This window comes from Thamnophis sirtalis, unplaced genomic scaffold (assembly GCF_051295495.1).
Source record: "Thamnophis sirtalis isolate CommonGarterSnake01/CBP01778 unplaced genomic scaffold, rThaSir2_p1.2 scaffold_3, whole genome shotgun sequence".
Lineage (NCBI taxonomy): Eukaryota > Metazoa > Chordata > Lepidosauria > Squamata > Natricidae > Thamnophis > Thamnophis sirtalis.
In genome coordinates, this window is record NW_028261383.1 from 7,428,502 (window position 1) to 7,445,526 (window position 17,025).

At 44.3% G+C, this 17,025-nt stretch overlaps 1 pseudogene; it reads right to left on the bottom strand.

Annotated features, from left to right (window-relative positions):
• Positions 1–1,140: 1,140 nt before the first annotated feature.
• On the bottom strand, positions 1,141–16,640 carry LOC148047089 (vomeronasal type-2 receptor 26-like; annotated as a pseudogene).
• Positions 16,641–17,025: the final 385 nt, after the last annotated feature.

Genomic DNA, 17,025 nt, shown 5'->3' on the forward strand with positions numbered 1-17,025 from the left:
AAAAGGATGCAAATGACCAGCTGTCTGCAAGGAATATAAATCCTTCCATTCCCCATTTTCAAAAGAAAAAAACAAGAAACTCCAGTTGCCTCCTGAAAAAACACCTTTGGGACAACCATGACTTGGATGACTGAGAATCTCTATAAACTTTTATGATTCAACTAAAATAATGGCATATTTAGAGAGCCTCTCCAAATATGTTTTTTTACATTTTTTTTAAATAATTAAAACACAAAATCCAAATTAAAAAAAAAGAGTGACAAAACAAAACTAGACAACAAATCTATTGCAACAAGAATAGCTTCCCCCACCCCGCCCCAAGGTGGCACAGTGGTTAAATGCAGCACTGCAGGCTACTGCTAGATCAGCAGGTCAGCGGTTCAAATCTCACCGGCTCAGGGTTGACTCAGCCTTCCATCCTTCCGAGGTGGGTAAAATGAGGACCCAGATTGTTGGGGGCAATATGCTGACTCTCTGTAAACCGCTTAGAGAGGCCTGAAAGGCCTATGAAGCGGTATATAAGTCTACTGCTATTGCTATTGCTATTGCTCTTACAAGGCAGGTCCAAAACGTATAAGCTTGTATATCTATTTGCAATCCAATTGACCTGTCACACGTTACATATATGAAAGAAAAAACTAGTTAACAGGTTAAACAGCAAAGTTAACATTCAAAGTTTAAAATACTCTGTTATTGTAGTTTACTTGTAGAAAGTCTTACATGATTTCTTATTTACCACAAGTCACCCCAATCATTCTGAGTCCAGGATCAAATACCCTAGTTTGGTTCTTAATAATAAAACCTTTCCTTAGATTTTAATTGGACACTTTCCCAACAATTGCCACTCATTTTCAAAGTTCATAAATTCTGTTGTAAATATCTCTATGTTTCCACCATATTATTGCACAAATGTCATATTTCAAAAACCTGAATGTGATATCTCAGACTACAAGTAGGCTAAGGGCAGAGGACAGATAAGTTCCTTCGAGGATTCAACAGAAATCTGTGAACAACTTCAAATTTAACTAGATTGATAATTTATTTCAAGCAAAATTATTGGGCCACTTATTTATGGAGAACAACTTGGACCATTTTCTAGGTTTGGCCTGTTGGAATATGTTGAGACTTGAAATTCCTCTGTCAAATCTTTCCATTTCGTCTGATTGTAAGATGCTCCTTTGTATTCAAGTCAGGCTTCAAAATGATAATGTAGCACTTGGGGATGAAGATGCAGACCAGCAGACCAGCATTGGAGGACAAGATGGAGAAGACCTAAACAGCCACCATGTATTTCCCTTTGGTGCTTAGGTAGGTGGGCAGAAAAGTCACCCAGACACTGCAGAAGACCAGCATGCTGAAGGTGATCAGCTTGGCTTCATTGAAGGCCCCAGGGAGATTCCTGGCCAGGAAAGCCACCATGAAGCAGATGGCAGCCAGGAAGCCCAAGTAGCTGAGGGTGATGTAGAACATGACAACGGACCCTTCGTTGCATTGCAGGATGATCTCTCCAGGCTGGGAGTGGAAGTCAGAGTCAGGGAATGGTGGAGAAATTCCCAGCCAGATGGAGCAGATGATAATTTGGACAGCAGAACAAGAAAGGACAATGGTATTGGCCAAACTTTTCCCCAACCATCTCTTCACTTGGTTGCCTGGTTTTGTAGCCATGAAAGCCAGCACCACCATGATGCTTTTGGCCAAGAGAGAAGAAATGGCAACTGAGAAGATAATGCTGAAAACTGTTTGTCGGAGAAGGCAAGTGTTTTTCCTTGGTTGACCAATGAAGAGAAAAGGAGACAAGAGGCAAAGTAGGTGGGAGACCAGGAGAATGTAAGAGAGGTCCCGGTTGTTGGCTTTGACAATGGGAGTTTCTAGATATTTAATGAATATGACTAAAATAAGACCTGTGGTTAGGAACAAGAGTAGAGCAAAAGAGACCAGGATGGTGCCCAGATATTCTTCATAAGATAAGAAGGTTATTCTTTTGGGGATACATTGGACTCTGTTCTCATTTGGATATTGATCATCTGGACATTTGGTGCATTTTTCTATATCTGATAAAACAAAAACAACATTTCTATAAGATTCTTCACTTTTACCTTTGAAGAAATACTTCTTGGGAAAACAGCTGATATGGGAATAATGTTCCAAGATACATTTCTTAACAATTCCACAGGAGAAAAATACAGAAGGATCTATTTAAAAAAACTAAAAAGCAGAAAAAGTGTTTTTTTGTGACAGAAGCTTGCCCATTTGTATTTTTATTTATTTTATTTATTTATTTGTTTCATCAAGCATGAGTTAGATAACAGATATAAATATAGACATGATAATGAATACAAGAAATGGATACGAATAAAAGGGAATATTAGGACAGGGACAGTAGGTGCACCCCGCTTAAAGATCTCTTAGGAATGTGGTTAGGTTGACAATAGACAGTCTAAGGTTAAAGTTTTAGTGGTTTGGGGAAGAAACCACAGTGCTGTTGTACTGCACTCCAGGCAATGGCAACTCTGTTGCTGAAGTTGTATTTTCTGCAATCAAGGGTGGAGTGGTTCACTATTAGTTTGTGTCTATTATGTGCTCATGTGTTGCTGTGGCTGAAACTGAAGTATTCATTGACAGGTAGGACATTGTAGCAGATAATTGTATGTACTATGCTTAAGTTAGATTGAAGATAGCAAAGTTCTCAGATGTCTAAGTCTGGTGGCATAAGGTATTCTATGGAGGACTCTTCTCATGAAAAATCTCTGGACTCGTTCAATTGTACTGTGTTTCCCTGAAAATACAACATGTCCTGAAAATAAGGCCATGACAGATTTTTCTGGTGGGCAAAAATATAAGCCCTCCCCCACAAATAAGCTTCCTAGATAACCCCTTACCTCCAGCCAGGCAAAGTGCCGCTCACCAACCTAGCGGTATCCCAAAGGTGCCAAGCCACTGGAACCTGGGGGAGAGGCAAAGGTGATTGTGTTGTTGGCACCTTTGGGATACTGCTAGATTGTTGATCAGCACTGTGCCCAGCGGAAGAGGGTGATTGCCGGGCAGCTGCTATCTTGTGAGCTGGCTCCCAAAGAGCTGGACACAGCCTCATGGGAGAATGGCCATGAAGCGACCATGGTCATAAGCAGCCACCCATAAATCCCCTTTCCAGCTGGGCACAGCACCATTCACTGAGCTAAGGGTATTGCCAAGCCACATGAGCCCCTGTTCACCGCTGCCTTGCTCCCGCAGCTTGGCACCTTCTAAATGCCAGTGAATGGTGCTCTGCATGGCTGGAGAGGGGTGTATGAGTGGCTTTTCCGTTCTCACTCATGTGCCTCCCAACCTCGTGATGCCCTGGCCCAGCTCTCACTGCAAAGCCAGGCACTTCCGTTGCCGCTGTCATCATCCCAGCATGGCTTTTTTGGCGGTTTCCAAACCGAGTCTTCCAGCAGTGGCCACTCTGGGCGTATGCTCTATGGTTGTGGGCCAGTTGCCAGAGCGTACAAGCATAGAGCATATACCCAGAGCTGGAAGGCTTGATTTGGAAGCTGCCGAAAAAGCCATCCTGGGATGGTGGTGACAATGGCAGCGGAGGTGCCTGTCTCTGCAGGGAGAGCTGGGCTAGGGCATTGTGAGGCTGGGAGGCACGTGAGCAAGAGCAGAACAGCTGCTCATGCAACCCCCCCCCTCTCCAGCCATGCAGAGCACTATTAACTGGCATTTCTAAGGCGCCAAGCTGTCAGAGCTGGACAGCGGTGAACTGGTGCTCACGCGGCTTGGCGATATCCCTAGTTCAGTGAATGGCACTGTGCCCAGCTGGAAAGGGGGTTTGTCGGGTGGTTGCTCGTGAGTGTGGTCGCTACATGGCTGTTGTGTTGTGCTGCTGCGACAGCACAACACAGCCATTTGCCCATGAGGCTTTGTCCGGCTCTTTGGGAGCCCACTTGGAAGAGAGCAGCTAACCGGCAACCCCAAAACAATAAACCCTCCCCTCATAATAAGACCCAAGACATATTTTGTGGGTAAAAAGAAAATAAGACCCGGACTTATTTTCAGGGAACCACGATATTTATGTCTGATATTCAGTGCAAGTTCCAGATAGATAAGCTACCCTTCCACAATTTCCTATCTTTCTCCTTCCTTGCTCTCAAGTTCTTTTTGATATTTTGCCCCATAATTTTAAAAAATGAGCATTTTGATAATAAATAGAACAGTTGAGGTTCAATACATCTTTCAACATGAACTGTCAGCAAAGTGTTTTGGATTAATCCATTTCTGCAAGGTTTTCATTGTCACCCACCTTCCTGAGTGGAGATGGTTCCCTCTGGACAAGGAACACAGTCATAGCAGCAAACAGGCTCTCCTTCCCGAGCCCTCTTGAAAAATCCAGGATGGCATTGTTCCCCACATTTGGACTGAGGCAGGGACTAAGCAGAAAAACAATTAATGCCAAAGAAACTAGGTTGGGATTCATCATTCACAGAAAACTGAGGCAGTGTGAAATATCACCCAACTGAATTGGCCCATCTCACTTGTTCCATTGCAAGGGGCCAATTTCAGATCCCATCTGAGTTAAAAACTACCTCCCAACTATCCCACTTTTATCCCAGTTAAGATATAGTTATCCCAGTTTGGATACAAAGGAAAAATTCAATACAAATCAATGCTCTCAATGTTAAAAGAGATTTTCTTTGTTTCTTTGTACATTTATTTAGTAAATTTATATGGATGCCATGCTGATGAAAATTACTGCCAAATTTCTAGAACTGTAGTGAGTTAAGATTCAGGTCAGGTCGTGGGAATGTGTCCATCAAAAAGAGTAAGTTGGGAATCTTTTACTGCAGCAAGTGGAACATGAGAATGAGTCCTGTGTCAAAAAGAGATATTTCTAAGGCTCAGCTAGGTATCTGAGAAAATATCCTTTCCTTTGAAAAATTACAATAACTTGACAACAAGTGGCATAGAAAGACAGACACACATTTGTTCTTAGTTATATTTGGAGCCTCTTTTTTCCTTAGAGACTTCAGTTAAACAGTGGCATTCAAAAATTTTCACATCAACTGTTTCTCACACACCAAATGTTAAAGCTAACTAGCATTTCCTTTCAAATTGTCCCTCTTTACTTCTGATGTCATGAACCACTTTTCTTTGGGTAAAAGTCATGTTTCAGAACTTTGCTTTTCTGAGACAGGACATTATCTTACATCAGAGAAATCATTATAATTTCATATGAACTTAAAGCCTTGGATTTTCTTCCAAAGTGTAGAAAGCCTTTGGCATATAATTATGGGGTGAAAGAGAAGCATGGATAACTGGCCAAGTTTTGATTACTTACAACATCATAGAGAGAATGGACCTTCTCTTTCATGGGACACTGTCCAGAGCCAGGACAAAGTGAATCTTAATTAGAAGCTTATTTCCCACTGGGACCTCCATCCTGTCTTGATTCAATTTCATAAGATTCACTCTGAATATCGGTCATTGGTCAACAGAATTACCTTCTCCTTTTTGCCAAGGAGCAATCCGGGTTTATCCTATCAGCACCATAAACCCCAGAATGTGAGAACTTCTCTCAACAGTTTTATGGAGATACTAGATGAAGAGAGCATGATCTGCATCCTATAGAATCACCACTCAGCATCACATGTTGAACATTGCCATAGTATACATACTTAAAAAGATGTTCCATATTATAGCAACAGAAAGACACCAAAGGTGCTTTTTCAGGAGGCAACTAGACTTTCTTGTTTTCTTTCTTTTGAAGATGTCTTGCTTCTCATCCAAGAAGCTTCTTCAGTTCTGACAGGATAGTGGAGAATGGAAGGATTTATATTCCTTGCAGACAGCTGGTCATTTGCATCCTTTTAGAGGATCATTGAAGCACTTGGAGGCTTCTCTGTGTCTTCAGAGTCACCTGAGTAGTCCTCCTGGTTCCTGTTGTCTGCATTTTTTCCTTTGGAAATCCATTCCTACTACCACACCATCCCAAACTGTACAGCTAAAAGTCTGTAGAGATTCTCAGTCATCCAGAAAGTCATACAAAAGGAAAAACAGATAAACATCCAAGTGCTTCAAAAACCCTCTATAAGGATGCAGATAACCAACTATGTGCAAGGAATATAAATTCTTCCATTCCATACTGTCCTGTCAGAGCTGAAGAAGCTTCCTGAAAAAGTACTTTTGGGACAACCATGACCTGGATGACTGAGAATCTCTACAGAACTGAAGGACAAGTTGATCAATGCTATTGAAGCCTCCCAAGCCATTTAAAAAATCTATAAGGATTACCTCTTTGGTGACTAAACTTGTTCCACTTAAAATGGTTCCTAAGGCTTTGGAAAGCAAAGAACGGTCTCCAATAATTTCCTCACCTTGTTGAGCAACTTTAACCGTGAAAGGGCTTCTTCACTGATAATAAGTCTCTGTCTTTCAAAACCACCTAGTTGCTCTTGGATGGGTTCCTCATTGGGGAGAAAAACCCAGCTCAGGATGTCCAGATCTGCTTTTACATCTCCAGTTTGGTCCAAGTACATTTTAAAGTTGGAAAGATTGCAAAACTCATTCTTCTCCAGAAAGGGGTGGAACTAAAATAGGAACATACATAAATTTTAAATTAGAAAACTTTGTTTTTTATCCCATATTGTACTTTCATATTTGAAACTTCTTTCTACAATTGCCTAACTTGCAATTATGCTTAGATTGGAGAATTAAGATTTATCAATATCATCAAAAGATACTGTATATTGACAGATTAAATAATTGGTAAAATTGTTCAATTATAAGGAAACTTTTAGAGCAGGATACAATTAAACAAACAGAGAGGTTATTCATAAAGTACTACTTTGTCTGCCCGTTATGCAGCTGTGGCCTCCCCACCTCTTATCTGATCATTCCTGGGCACTATCACTTGTTTCATCATCAATCTCATTCCCACATATAATTAAACTTCCTTATTAGATTGTGGGAATGGTTTTCATATAATTTGATTTTATTGAATTATTAAAAACTACCTCCTGATCTATTTATTAGGAATCTAGTTAGGTAAGAACTGGTGATAATAAAGTGAATAAAATCTATTTGTAAAATTGTAGTCAAATACTTTTCAATGTTCAACATAAAATGGAGTAGTCATGAATGAGTTAGCCCAATAAGTTGATCATCTGTTCTGCTACATTTACATTTATATAGACAGAGATGACAAATCATGATTTCTTTTAAAGAAGGATTTATACTAACTCATAGGCAAAGCCATTCAAAAAATATTAATTTATAATATCAAATTGTTGGCAGAGAGAAATGCATAAATTAAATTTAGTAGAAACTATCTGCATTTTAGCAACTAGTACTTAAGAAATTATAGCATCCCATATAAATACAAATGGATGGAAGCTACCAAGTAGATTTTGTAATTTTTTTGATAATATTATATATGGATTCTAGTCACTAATAATAATATATTAATAGTAATAAAGAAGTTCAGTGTCCCCTTCAATGATTGTCTTAAGGCAAAGACTGGGGAGTCATCAGTCTTAGTCCTTTACCTGGATTCCTACAGGAGGGAGTGGGCTAGATGCTCTCTGGGGCTCCTTGAAATTCTTGAAAATAAAATTATATGATGGTGATCACTATATATACAGGAATAAATTAAATGCATGTTTCTTCTTTTTTTAAAAAAAAACCACTTAACAGATAGCTAAGAGAGAGGGAGAGGGGGGTGAGAGAGAGATCATCTATCTATCATAATGTCATCTCTATGGAACATTATGCCCCCAGCAGTTAGATTTGCCTAACTTGTTGATCTTTTGTAGCACTAGGAAGTTGAGAAGATTCTTCTTCCTCTCATTTGTATTCCTTCTTCAAAGGAACTAAGTTTGATGCATCCTTGTCTACATCCCATACCTGCCATGGCTGCAGCCTTGAAGCCTCCAACCTCTCCTTGTCTGCCTTATTTTTCCACCAGGATCTAGATGAATATGCTGTACTCAAGGAATGGGCCAGAGTCTTAATGATACTGTAAGCATGACAATCATTTGGTATCGAGAAGCTGTTCCTTTTCTCTTGGGTTTCCAGTGGTGCTTTTTGGGTGCATTTTCTTTGGCCCTTGATAGAAAAGAACTTTTTTGAAAAAGAACAATGAAAAGACTGGTGTAGAAACTGAGGCTGTATAAAGAGAATGGGTTCAAAGGCATCATCCTTCTGACTTGCTTTATCCCTGACATCAAAGTTCCAAATACTATGGACATATATGAAAAGTCTGTGCCTTCTCGCTGTCCATTTCACAAGGGATGAGATGATCCAGACTTTCCCTTCAATGGGTCCTGGCAAATCTTCAAGGGTTAAATGGAAAGGAAGTATTCTGTCAAAAATGGAATCATATTCTGTGAAGTGAACAAAGACATTGACTTGCCTCCAGTTAGAGAGGGCCTCCCTGAGGGATGCTGTATGGCCAGTCCTTGAGAACTGTTGTAATATAACAACACAAATTCCATTATTGACAAGAAACAGAGTAAAAATCCTCATGAAATTCTCTCCATTTTCTGTGTCTGAAGCAAAGAGACCAATCAAGGTCCACCTGAAATGGAGGAGAAGTTGGATCATTCCTGGGTACTGGATCCCTTCTTTGGGCACCATCCCGTGGAAAAAAGGGAATTGAATTTTATCTCTAAGAGCTGCTGAACCAGATGCATAACTTATCTGAAAAAAAAAATGCTGTTGTAAGCGTTCCAAATACCATGTAAAATTAAATCAGAGTCAAAGCCAAAACTATGCTTAAAGTTCCAATTTAATAAAGCAGGCATGTTGGCATAGTGCTATTGGATTCCGACTTTGGAAGTTACATCATATCTATCTATCTATCTATCTATCTATCTATCTATCTATCTATCTATCTATCTATCTATCTATCTATGTCTATGTCTATGTCTATGTCTACGTCTACGTCTACGTCTACGTCTACGTCTACGTCTACGTCTACGTCTACGTCTACATCTAGATAGATAGATAGATAGATAGATAGATAGATAGATAGATAGATAGATAGATAGATAGATAGATGATAGATAGATAGATAGATAGATAGATATAGATATAGATATAGATATAGATATAGATATAGATATAGATATAGATATAGATATAGATATAGATATAGATATAGATATAGATATAGATATAGATATAGATATAGATATAGATATAGATATAGATATAGATATAGATATAGATATAGATAGAGATAGAGATAGAGATAGAGATAGAGAGATAGAGATAGAGATAGAGATAGAGATAGAGATAGAGATAGAGATAGAGATAGAGATAGAGATAGAGATAGAGATAGAGATAGAGATAGAGATAGAGATAGAGATGATATAGATATAGATGATATAGATGATATAGATGATGATATAGATATAGATATAGATATAGATATAGATATAGATATAGATATAGATATAGATATAGATATAGATATAGATATAGATATAGATATAGATATAGATATAGATATAGATATAGATATAGATATAGATATAGATATAGATATAGATATAGATATAGATATAGATATAGATATAGATATAGCGAAGGGTAGTAAATCTGACCAGTTGTCTTGCTGATAGTCCACATAACACTGGAGGTATTGTTCCACCATTGCATTGGCCCTCTCTGCTGTGCCATTGGTGCTGGGATGAAATGCTGAGCTGAGCCCCTGCATGAACCCAATTGATTTGAGAAGAACTTAGCGGTGAACTGAACTCTGCGATCTGAAATGACCCTTTTTGGCACCCCATGCAGGCGATAAATGTGTTTCACAAACATTTTCGATAATTTCTTTGCGGATGGCAACTCCGAGCAAGCGATGAAATGCGCTTGCTTGGAAAACAAATCAATAACTGTCCAGATTACTCTATTACCACCGATGTTTGGAAGCTCAACGATGAAATCCATGGCGATCTCTTCCCAGGGTCTGCTGGGGCTGACCACTCATGGTAGCAGTCCAGGGGTTTTTCTGGGTGGGTTTTCATGGTGGCACAAGTAGCACAGCTTTTGACATAATCTTCCACTTCCGATTTCATCTTTGGCCACAAAATTGACGTCTGGTGTGGTGGAGTGTTTTTAGGAATCCGAAGTTACCTCCTAGTTTCGCATCATGACTCCGCTGTAGCATTTGCAGCCTCATCTCTGCAGGAACGTATAGCTTGGACCCTTTCCAGGCTAAGCCCTCGTCACTGTTAGGATGTTCTTGTTGTTGTTGAAGCACGGGTCTGTCCGGAGAGCTGCCTTCAGCTCGGTCGTCAACCTATCTTGGATCCGAGTGGTGACTAGAGCTGCTTTTTGGTGAGAGGGAGATATGATGGGGTGGCTGACTTCTTCCTTCTTACTGACATATTGCGGTTTTCTCGACAGAACATCTGCTAACTCGTTCTTTCCTGCTGGGATGTGTTTAATTTCAAATTTGAACCTTTGGAAGTATTGTGCCCAGCGAACTTGCTTAGGGGATAACCTCCGATGAGCTAAAAGTGCTTCGAGGTTTTTATGATCAGTCCAGACCTCGAATTGTATGTTCCCCCCTTCTAGGAGATGTCTCCAGGTAAGCATGCTCCACCTGATTGTGAATGCCTCTTTCTCCCAAATTGGCCACCTTCTTTCAGTAGGGGTGAGTTTCTTGGAGATATAAGTGCAAGGCAAGAGGTGGCCTTCTTTACTTTTTTGTAGTAGTAGTAGTAGTACTGTGGCTATTGCTACATCACTGGCATCTGCCTGGATTATAAAAGATCATTCTGGGTCGGGATGTTGCAAGATGGCCTCTTGGGCAAAGAGACGTTTTAATTTCTCAAAGGCTTTTTGACAGTCCATCATCCACGTTAGTGGTTGGTTAGCTTTTGGCTTTGTTGGGGAAGGACCCATCTTTAGTAACTCAGTTAATGGTAGGGCAATTTCAGCGAAAGTTGGGATGAACTGCCTATAAAAATTCGAAAATCCAAGAAAGCTTTGTAGTTGTTTGTGAGTACTGGGAGGTTTCCAATCCAACACCGCTTTTACTTTTCCTGGATCCATTTCTACTCTTTTGTTGGAGATCTGATACCCCAGGTAATCTAGTGAGGTCTTGTGGAATTCACACTTTGACAACTTGGCGTACAGCTTGGCATCTAGAAGTTTTTTCAGAACTTGATGCACCAGTTTTACATGTTCTTCTAAGGAAAATCAAGATGTCATCCAAATAAATGAGTACTCCGTGGTACAGGCGGCGAGTTTGTGCATGCGTGGGAAATAGAATGGCTGCCAAATTCCACCGCTCCGAATGCTTGCGACCAAGAAGATATTAACCGTGGCGCCCAGGACCCCTAACATGGTAACGGAGGGGTTCCTTTTGGGCACCAGCCTTCAGCCTTCCCAGGGAGGTGGTCGTTTAGGGAGGGGACCGCCCTTAAGCGGCTCCAGGAACAGCTCCGGAACGACGAGATCCTCCCTGGCGTGGCTTTTTACATCGGACTTTCTAAACAGCTGGGAAGCGGCGGCGACGGCTTTGTGCGAGAGGCGGAGGCTTTGGCCCTGCCGTTTGGAGGAGTGCCGAACCCCCTCACTGACTGACCAACATCGTGGGGCTGGCTTATGCCCCGAAGAGGAGGTGGGAGGCCCAGGAGAGATGTCTAGACTGGACTGGGACTGGGACCGGGAGGCAGAGGAATTGATTTCCTGTCTCCGTTACAGCTTCGCTCCTATCCCCCCCTGCACTTTAAAAGGGCGTTTTGCCACGATTTCATCGCTGTGTCTGCAGGACCTCAAAAGATCTGACCATCTATCGGCTTGGCTTAGGAGTAAAACTGGAAGAACTAATTTACGGACTCCCTGTGGCAGCTATTACCATCAGCTGCCACCATTACAATTATCACTGCCTCAGGAGTGCTGTGTTAGCTGGGAAGCTGAACTCCCTCTAGTGGCCATTACGGGTACTTATCTGAAACCTTTACCATCATCCAGCACTATTACATCAGAGAGGCAGTGTGCCAAGAACTTAGACTCCCTCCAGTGGACATTGTTAGTATTTCTTTTTGGACATATACTTTTCTGGACCATTTACAGCTTTCTATCGGACTCCCATTAGACCTTATTAACGAGAAGGCCAATCCTAAGATCCTGCCTTCACCAATTCGCACAACCGTTTAACCGCGCAATTTTTATCTGGTATGATGAGTGCATGGGATTGTATGTGTTTGAGTGAATGATCCCACTTTTATTATTCATTATCATTGTATTTTTATGTGTTTTAACTTTCTGTGGGGACTGCTTGGGTGAATGAATGAGTATGTCTGATTCGGAGGACCTGCCGGGAGAAGCGGGGGCCATGGGGGTGGCTGAGGGAACTAGAGACACGGGAGAGGGTCAGGGTATTACGGTCGTAACAGGGAGGGGCAGATATGGCGGGGACTTCAGGGCAGGCCATTACCGGGGAAGGAGGGTTCGCTACATTACAGAGATCCCTCCTTCCGGCCCTGTGAGCCCCACTCCGAGACCAGATGGCGCAAGTAATCAGGACCCTGGACTCAGGCTGCTGTCGCTAAATGCCAGGTCTGTGGTACATAAAGCTCCTCTCGTCCGGGACTTAATTTTAGACGAGAGGGCAGACCTGGCATGTATTACTGAAACCTGGCTGGGCCCAGAGGGAGGAGTCCCCCTTGTAGAACTGTGCCCAGAAGGATTTCAGGTGCTGCACCAGCCGAGAGCCCAGGGAAGGGGTGGGGGTGTGGCCGCTGTCATCCGGGAGTCGTTAGTTCCTCGTAGGGTCCCTGCTCCGGAGCTTGTCGGGTGTGAGTCTCTGCTGATAAAGTTGGACCTCAAGGGTCAAGTGGGTTTGCTGTTAACGTACCTGCCTCCCAACAGCGTTGCAGCAGCCCTCTCCTCGCTCCTCGAGTCGGTAGCCGAGCTGGCAATTGAGTTCCCTAGGTTGATGGTCCTGGGGGACTTCAATTTGCCTTCGCTCGGTGAAAACTCTGATGGGGCGCAGGAGTTCATGGCTTCCATGACAGCCATGGGCTTGACCCAAGTAATTCGGGGCCCAACCCATTCGGCGGGTCACATGCTCGACCTCGTATTCCTCTCGGAGCAGTGGATTTGTGATCTTGGTCTGAGGGATAACGACATCATACCCCTGTCGTGGTCAGACCATTGCCTACTGAGGCTCGACTTCCAGAGACCAAACCCCCACTGTAGGGAGGAGGAACCGACCAGGTGGTTCCGCCCCAGGCGACTCATGGAACCATTAAGGTTCCAGACGGAACTTGGGGTCATTCCTGATTCTTTCGCCCACAATCCGGTAGAGACTTTGGCTGCTGCCTGGCATTCGGCAGCATCAGAGGCCCTCGACCGGATTGCGACACTACGGCCCCTCCGAGGCGGCGGATCCCGGAGACCCCCTTGGTTCACCGAGGAACTCCGGGAGATGAAGCGCCGGAGGAGATGCCTAGAGCACCGATGGAGGTCCAATAAGTCCGAATCGAACCGAGCAATGGTAACCACCTGCACCAAGGAATACACCAGAGCGCTTAGGGCAGCGAAAAGATCCTACATAGCCACCTTGGTTGCGTCCGCTGAGTCCCGCCCAGCCGCCCTGTTTAAGATAACCCGCTCCCTATTAAATAAAAGGGAGGCGGGGGAACCCTTGCAGGGCAGAGCTGAGGATTATGCCCAATTCTTAGCGGACAAAATTGCTCGGTTTCGGTCGGACTTGGACTCCACCCCTGCAGTTCCAGCCGAGGCACAAGAGGATCAGATGGAACATCTCTGGGTTGAGTTTCAGGATGTTACCCCCGGGGATGTGGACAAGGCCATGAGGGCTGTGAGTGCCTCCACCTGCGTACTGGACCCGTGTCCCTCATGGCTGGTTACCAGCAGCAGTGAGGTGACACGAGGCTGGATCCAGGCGGTCGTGACCGCCTCTCTTCGGGAGGGGAACTTCCCCGCTGCACTGAAAGCGGCGGTGGTGAGACCCCTCCTAAAGAAGCCATCTTTGGATCCAGCTGTCCTTAATAACTATCGTCCAGTCTCCAACCTTCCCTTCCTTGGGAAGGTTGTTGAGAAGGTGGTGGCCTTTCAGCTCCAGCGGTCCTTGGAGGAAGCAAACTATCTCGACCCCTTCCAGTCAGGCTTCAGACCCGGTTACAGCACAGAAACCGCTTTGGTCGCATTGACTGATGATCTCTGGAGAGCCAGAGATGGAGGATTTCCCTCCATCCTGGTTCTCCTTGACCTCTCAGCGGCTTTCGATACCATCGACCATGGTATCCTTCTGCGACGACTGCGAGGGGTGGGAGTGGGAGGCACCGTGCTGCGGTGGTTCTCTTCCTACCTCTCAGACAGGTCGCAGTCAGTGTTAGTGGGGGGGCAGAGATCGTCCCCTAGGCCCCTAACATATGGGGTGCCTCAGGGTTCGGTCTTATCCCCCCTACTATTCAACATCTACATGAAACCGCTGGGAGAGATCATCCGCAGGCACGGGATCAGATACCATCAATATGCGGACGATACTCAACTGTATCTGTCCGCCCCGTGCCAACTCAATGAAGCGGCAGACGTGATGAACCGGGGCCTGGAGGCGGTTATGGACTGGATGAGGGCTAACAAGCTTGTGCTCAACCCAGAAAAGACCGAGTGGCTGTTGTGTTTCCCTCCCAAGGATTCCACCAATATTCCATCTCTCAGGCTGGGGGGTCAAACTCTATACCCCTCAGAGAGGGTTCGCAACTTGGGAGTCCTCCTAGATCCACAGCTATCGTTCGACCACCATTTGACGGCTGTGGCTAGGGGGGCATTCGCCCAGGTTCGCCTGGTGCGCCAGTTGCGACCCTACCTGAATCGGGAGGCACTCACAACAGTCACTCGGGCCCTCGTGACCTCTAGGCTGGAATACTGCAATGTGCTCTACATGGGGCTGCCCTTGAAGAGCATCCGGCGTCTTCAGCTGGTACAGAACGCAGCCGCGCGAGCGATTGTGGGTGCACCGCGGTTCACCCACATTACACCTATCCTCCGCGAGCTGCCCTGGCTACCTGTCGATTTCCGGATGCGCTTCAAGGTGCTGTTAATCACCCATAAAGCCCTCCATGGTAGTGGATCTGGATACTTGAGAGACCGCCTTCTGCCAATCACCTCCCTGCGACCAATAAGATCACACAGATTGGGCCTCCTCCGTATTCCATCGGCCAGCCAGTGTCGGCTGGCAACTACAAGGAGGAGGGCCTTCTCAGTAGTCGCCCCGACCCTTTGGAACGAACTCCCCGTGGAGATTCGTACCCTCACCACCGTCCAGGCCTTCCGCACAGCCTTGAAGAACTGGCTAGCCCGTCAGGCCTGGGGATGAAGATAGTTGCCCCTCCCGAATGATGAATGCATGTTGGTTACTGTTTTTATTATATGTGTCTTTGTTATTGTCTGCATTTCCCCTTCCCTGATTTTATGTGAGCCGCCCTGAGTCCCCTCAGGGAAAAGGGCGGCCTACAAATGTCAATAAAATCAAATCAAATCAAATCAAATCAAATCAAATCAAATCAAATGTAACACCTCATTTATGTACTGCATGAAGACTTGTAGTCCAAAAGGCATGACTTTGTACTGGAAGCTTCCCAGAGGAGTGTTAAATGCAATTTTCCACTCATCCCCTTTTTGGATTCGTATGCAGTAATATGCCTCTCTCAAGTCCAGCTTGGTGAAGATTTTGCCTTTAGCCAAGTGGTTCAACATATCCTTCATGAGGGGGAGGGGATAGGTGTTCTTTTCACATACTGCATTCAAAGCTCGCAGATCTACACAGAGGTGAACTCCGCCATCTTTCTTTTCTCTGAAGAGCACTGGGACCGCTACCTTCGACTTGGTTGGTTCAATAAAGCCCCTTTTTAAATTGGTGTCGATGTACTTCCTCAATTCAGTCATCTCCTTAGGAGTCATAGAGTACATTTTTGGTTTTGGTAAAGATACCCCTGGTTTGAAGTCTATCGCACAGTCTGTGGGGTGGTGAGGTGGAAGGAAGTTTCCGTCTTCCTCACTGAACACACCCGCCCAGTCCCAGTAGACCTTTGGCGCTCGTTGGATCCCCGGAGGTTTGGTGTCTGCTGCGGGGGTTGCAGGTTCTGGATGGTTTGGGCTGTTAGTTCTAATTGTTCCTGGGTGGCCTTTAGGCTCCACGGATGGCAATGGCCCAAAATCAATGATCAATTTTCTAACACCGTCCTCCCACTTGATAGTAGGTGCCCACTTGTCCAACCATGCAAGTCCCAAGATAATTGACTCCTGCATTTTGGGGGCTACAATGAATCTGATGAACTCATAGTGTTGGCCTATCTTCAATTTCACTAATTCAGTGATCTTTGTGGCCGGGGCACCCCCAATTAGGGTTCCATCTACTTGCTCAAACTGAATAGGGTTAGGGGTCTTGTGCGTATACCTAGCTGCTCCACTATTGACATGCTGATTAAGCAGCTGGTGCAACCAGTGTCTATGATCACCCCAACTTCTCCTTCTACCCTTGTTCTGGGAACTTGGAGTTGGGATTTTATGGTAAAGGAAGGAATAGGTGCACTCACCATTGGGTTGTATTTGGCATTTTCATCCTCCTTCTCTGAGGCCCCAGGGGCTTCTTCAATAGCAGGGTTCTCCACTTCCATTGGCTGCTGTAGTAAATGGCTCTTTTCGGGTGGCTTTTTTTTGGTTTTTTCTACATTGTGCTGGCAGGTGGTTGGCGCTGTTGTGGAACAGGAGCTGGAGCCAGGCATTCTGTTGCTTTGTGGCCCATATGACCGCACTTTATGAAGGCCCCACGGGAGGTTGGTAGAGGCCTCTCAGCTCACTGCCTCTGCATATGTTGGCCCAAAGGCTTTTTGGCAGGGGTTCCGCTACCAGGCTTTTGATAGGTGTTAATCTCGTGGTCTAGTATGATTGCAGTGGTATATCAATCTTGGAGACGTTCCGGGATCCCCCTTACGGCACAAGCTTCTTTAAGTTTCAGATATAAGGCTTTTTTGAATGTGTAGACCAAGAGTCTTTCTGGCC